Source organism: Haliotis cracherodii, unplaced genomic scaffold (genome assembly GCF_022045235.1).
Source record: "Haliotis cracherodii isolate W230 unplaced genomic scaffold, xgHalCrac1.p SCAF_10, whole genome shotgun sequence".
Classification (NCBI taxonomy): domain Eukaryota; kingdom Metazoa; phylum Mollusca; class Gastropoda; order Lepetellida; family Haliotidae; genus Haliotis; species Haliotis cracherodii.
This window is the reverse complement of record NW_027266265.1, coordinates 16945816-16951326: the sequence shown is the minus strand read 5'-3', so window position 1 is coordinate 16951326 and position 5511 is coordinate 16945816. Positions and strand designations below refer to the sequence as shown.

General features: G+C 41.5%; 1 pseudogene; it reads left to right on the top strand.

The window, feature by feature from the left end:
• The first annotated feature begins 2336 nt into the window (after positions 1-2336).
• On the top strand, positions 2337-4413 carry LOC139453345 (zinc finger MYM-type protein 2-like; annotated as a pseudogene).
• The last annotated feature ends 1098 nt before the right edge of the window (positions 4414-5511 follow it).

Sequence of the window (5511 nt, the reverse complement as noted above, 5' to 3'; positions counted from 1 at the left end):
CTGGATAACATCGCTCAGTCACGTTGTTCATTTGATACACAGAGTAATTAATATCAAAGTAACCGGGGCACCATCTGGTTGTAAAACATCGGCCAGACTGATTGATGGCAAAGGTCATACATCCGGGCAATGAGGTACACGTGCTGGCGCAGTCACCAATAGGATTCCCTCTGATCTCTGTGATAGGAGCTTCTGTAAAACCAGTTCCAACCACCGTCTGCAGGCAGAACTTCCACAACCCTGTCTCTGGCTGAGTGCGGTAATTCAGGGACGAAGGCGTTTCCGGGTAGCAGCGTTCTGAAAGAAGAAGTGTGTCTTCAGTAGCAATTTTAAATGTTTTCTCATGGCAGATTCACATATTGAACAGCGCAGGTCGTACTGTTTGACAATCTAAATAATGACAGCCAATGGTATAAATATTTAGTGATTGTGGGGGTCAAACCTCATTGACAGTGCTACTGAAAGAATGACATTCATATGAATATTAATAAACAATACATTCAGAAGAAAATTAGGTCAGGTTTATTACGGGTATTCAAGTAAAGTAAGTATAGCCAAACAGTGTTTAGCGTCTGTGCTCTTTAGAGGACAACCCTTCCTGTGAGGTTAGTCCTTATCAAGGTTTAAATGATTCACACCCACATTGGGATATTAAATAGTATTTGTCATTTAGTTACAGCATTTATCGAAGACATAAGCCTATGACTTAAAGACGTGTATCTCATACCCCAGTGACATAAGCATGCAAATTAGATAACCGGAAACGTTACATCTTTTCACTGGCGCACGTGAACTGGTGTTTTATACAAATAACGGAAAAACATGGGTTCCTTTGAACATGTTAATGTTGGAGGCAACGTTCAGTAGATAAAAGGGGAGGGATACAATGTTAACTAGGTTGCCGCAATGCTTACAAAGGTTACCAAAATGTACAGATGCATGTGTCGAAGTTAAAGTTGTCCGTCACAGATACATTCTATAAATAACACCCCCTTATGAATTGTTTGATAGGCATTACTTAGAAGTTGATGGATGACAAAGCAGACACTGTGTATAGATAACAGCTTCTTTAATACTGTAAAGACGACGTTTCGGTATAGATCCTTATGCCGTTGTCAAGCACGATTGAATGAGGATGTTGTTGTTGCATTAAGTGTTTAAGACGTCGCCTTCTGCTTAAGCAATTTCGGCTGACCTGTTCCTCTTTGAGACTCATGTGTGTGAGTAGGGTACACATATCTAGTGTGAGTTTGGTATTCACAGAATTTCTGTTTTTGTATTGATATGATTTCTAGTTTCGTATATTGATATAATTTTTATCTTTGGCTGCTCTGTTCATATGCGTTTGAGTAGCTGTCCATCTCTCAGAAATAGAGTTAGTTTGGCCTTCGCTATTGCATCTCTTGGCTTTAGGAGATCTATGGCAGATAGCGAATCTTACTGCAATTCTGGTTTTAAGCGAGCCCGGGCTGGGGCGTGGTCTTGACATTCCAGTAACACGTGAGCAATGGATTCAGCCTGATGCCAAGATGAGCAAACCTCGTCAGAGCGCTTTTGTGACGTGAGGGACGAGATGGCAGTTTCAACTTCCTTTCATTTGAGTATGAGTTTGGCTTTTGTTGGATCTTGGGTTGAATTTTGTATAACCCTCTGCCGATCTTACTTGCGTCCCACTGAGCTTGCCATCTTTGGGCTATAGAGGCTTCGATTTTGCTTTTAATCTCTAGTTTACTAAAGGGAATAGGCTGTATCTCCGCTTTGTCTAGAGCTAGCTTCGCCAGTGTGTCTGCTTTTTCATTTCCAAGAATATCTACGTGAGAGGGGGCCCAACACAGCCCCACATGTTGCCCTTGGTCCGAAAGTTTTGTATAGTCGTATTGAATATTATTGACTGTGTTAGGCCTGGAGTTTGAGTTTCTCAGCAGCGAATACAGATTGTTCAACAGGCAGGCGAACCGAATGTGCTTGGGGTTTGAATTTTAGTGATAGCTACTGATCGTAGTAGGGTCGGGTTTTCCCTTTTAGTGACTTCTAAGTAATGGAGAAAACACGACTCAGAGGTTTTGGTAGAGAATGTTAAACCTCGGGAGTCAGGAAATTTCCCTCCTCCCGAGGTTTAACATTTTCTACCAAAACCGAGGAGGAATGTTTTATCCGGCTTAGAAACCGTTAAACGTTTAGAATTACTGCAAAGTTAATTGTCTCCCATTTAGGGCACTATAAAGGGGATTTACTACCTCGCTATTGCCAAGATAAGCGTTTAGAAAGAACCCGAACCGTGCACGTGCGATACATGCGGTAAGAACACGTGGTTGTATTTCTCAGTTGAGTTCGAGATGTCGAGCGAGGAGGAAGGCAGAGACCTATTTCTAACTCAAAGTAAGTTTGTGGAAACTAAGGATGTCAGTGACGACGCAGATGATTTTCACTTTCGTTTTGCATCTCCATTGTCTGAAGAAGAACTTCAGAAGAAACTGAACGTATGTGATCCCCAAAAGACCAAATACAAGAACGACTGGGCCGTTGGCGTATTTCGAAGGTGGCAAGAGGAAAGGCGTCAGCGTTCCATTGCAGAAAATTTCATAATACCGCTTGGTGCATTAAAAGATGACTTCGAAAATATGGATGCAAATGATATGAATATGGCATTGAAATACTTCTTGTTTGAAGCTAGGAAGGCAGATGGTAGTATGTATCCCTCGGTCACCATGTATGGTCTTCATACTGCGTTAGCTTCATCTTTGAAACTTGGAGGAAGTAAGTTGAATTTTTTGCAAGATTATGCCTTTGCTGATGCTCGAAAATATCTGAAAGCAGTAATGCGTGAAGGAAGTAGTGCAGGTCTAGGAGCAGATGTAAAAGCATACAGATGCAATATCAAGGGAGGAAGAAAACTGTCTCTGGGAAAAGGGATGTCTCGGAGAGAGTAATTCACAACAACTCATGGACACCATAGTTTATCTGACAGGTAAGAATCAGTTTTCCTACTCCTATGGTGATTATGTCAAATGCACATATTATAAGTCTAACTGTAATCCGTTTTATAATACTGATGCTATCCTTTCACAATCTTAAATTGTCAATCTTCTGGTCTTTTTTTAACATTGTCATGTGTAATGTTAGTAGGCATTCATTTTGACAACAGCTTCTGCAAGCATAACATTGTGAATTTAAATTCGTATTTCTTATTATAAACGTAGGACTCTACTTTGCACTACGCGGTGGCAAGGAACACCAAGCTCTGCGCTTGCATCAGAACCCCCAGATTACCGGACCTTTTGTGGACAACAATGGTAGACGGTATCTTAAGTATAGAGAGGATGTTTCCAAGACTAATGCAGGGGGTATTAGAGATCGCAAGTTGGAGAGAAAAGAAGTGCGGGCTTACGAAAACATCCACAATCCAGGACGATGCTACATGAGGCTAAGCACGGGAAATTTGAGTAATTAACCACAAAAGCTTAGTGTTTCAAACTGAATTCAAAATGTTATATTCTATCCTGCAAAAATTGTTTCCAAATATGACAAGTAATACTTATTGAAAATATGATTTCAGCCCTCCTACAGATTCCAGGTGTAATGCCTTTTATTACACGCCACTAAAGAAGTTGAAGGAGGGGAAGTGGTATATGGAAACACCAGTTGGTCATAACACTTTGCAAGCTACAGTCAAGCGTCTGTGCCAAACTGCAGGTGTTTCTGGGAACAAAACTAATCACTCACTGCGAGCGACAGCTACAACCAGACTGTATGAAGGGGAAGTAAGCGAGCAGCAGGTTTGCAAACAAACTGGTAAGTTTAATTCAATGTATAGGACAGTCCTTTACCAATATTTTATGATTATCACTGTTTCGAATATTATCTGTGAATAAAATGAAACGCCCTTAACAAGCGTATAGAAATGGTTAATTTTTGCTATAAAAATGTATTTTGATGTAGCCATATTTTTTAAAGTGGCTTAATGCTTTAGAGATGTTTAGAACATACGGTTGTATACTTTGTTGTAATTAACTATAACAAATAATTTTAAGGGCACCGGAGTACTGCTGTCCGCATCTACAAACGCACCAGCGACGATCTAAAGTCCAAGGCTTCAGGCATTATCGAAAGGAAGATTCCTAAAAAGACGGAGACAGTGTTTTGTGCGCCACCAACTTCAGTGACTGAGACAACTACTTCCGCAACTGAGACAGCTACTTCTGCAGGTACTTCGGCAGGTACCTCTGTAGACTCAACGACTGAGGCAAGTCTGGAAGGTCTATCCAAAAAGGGTCTCTCTACTTTACATTTAACTTTCATTAAACGATGTTACTGGCTGTTGTTTTCTGTTGTCTTTGTGCAGAAGTCCGGGTAAGACCCTGTGATGAAAAATCAGTGTGTATCCAAGTCCAGGAAGGGTGGAACCCTTCGTAGTGACTTTCTGGTGGCTGAATGTCATCACAATTGGGACTTCGGATGAGTTCACGTACTAATATCCCAGATGGCTTTTGTGAGGGATTTTCCGAGCTAGGGCTTCAACTCGAGTGTTTTGGTCTTGCCATATTTTTGTAACCAAAGTGTTTCATTTCGTCCCAAAACGATAATATTACCTGCTCTCTTCTTAGTTTCAATGGGGGGTTTCCCGTTTCTTCTTGTAGTGCTTCTTGTGAAGCGCCTGTTGCTGCGATTGTGTATTGTATTCGGTAGAGGCGGCTCAAGACAGTATTTGATGCTGAGTGAAAGGCCTCAAAGTCTATGTTTGGTCTGATAAGTGATTTGTAGAATTCCAGCTGAGTGTCCCTCGATGTGCCCCAAGCTGTGTCTGAAATTGCCCGTAATACGTTCAGGTCTTTTGACATCTGTTTTCCACACATTCTATATGTTTGCGCCAAGTGAGGTGTTGATCAAGTAGAGTTTTCGAATTTGATTGGTTTGCATTTTATGGAGACATGGGGTGTAATAGCATCTTTCCCCTGCGTTTGAATAGAACTCCCAACAGGTTTTTCACGTGAAAGGGTAAACCCCCATTTATTGCACCATTGATCTACTCCGTCTAGGGCTGACTGGAGTTTGGTTTTTTTTATTTGTGAAATATATACTCTTCAAATAAAGAAACTTGACACTGACTTTCAAAGTGTAATATAATGCGATTGTTTCAAAATAGGACACAGAAACCGTAATGTACACAATGTTCAAAACATTAATCGTGTCACCTAGACAGACACGTACACGATACAGTTAATGTCACAGGGGTACAGAAAATGTCCGTATCGGTTGTGCCCACCACGTGCATCAATCACCGCTTGACACCGACGAACCATAGATGCAATCAAGTTGTCAATAACACGCTGTTGGATGTGCTGCCATTCATGCTGAAGTGCATCAAGAAGCGCCGGAAGTGTTTGGGGCGGTGGATTCCTTCTGCGAACGCGTCGATCCAACTCGTCTCACAGATGCTCAATCGCAGACAAATCTGGTGACCGGGTTGGCCAAGGTAATGTCTGGATGTTGTTGTGGTGTAAGGAGTCCTGA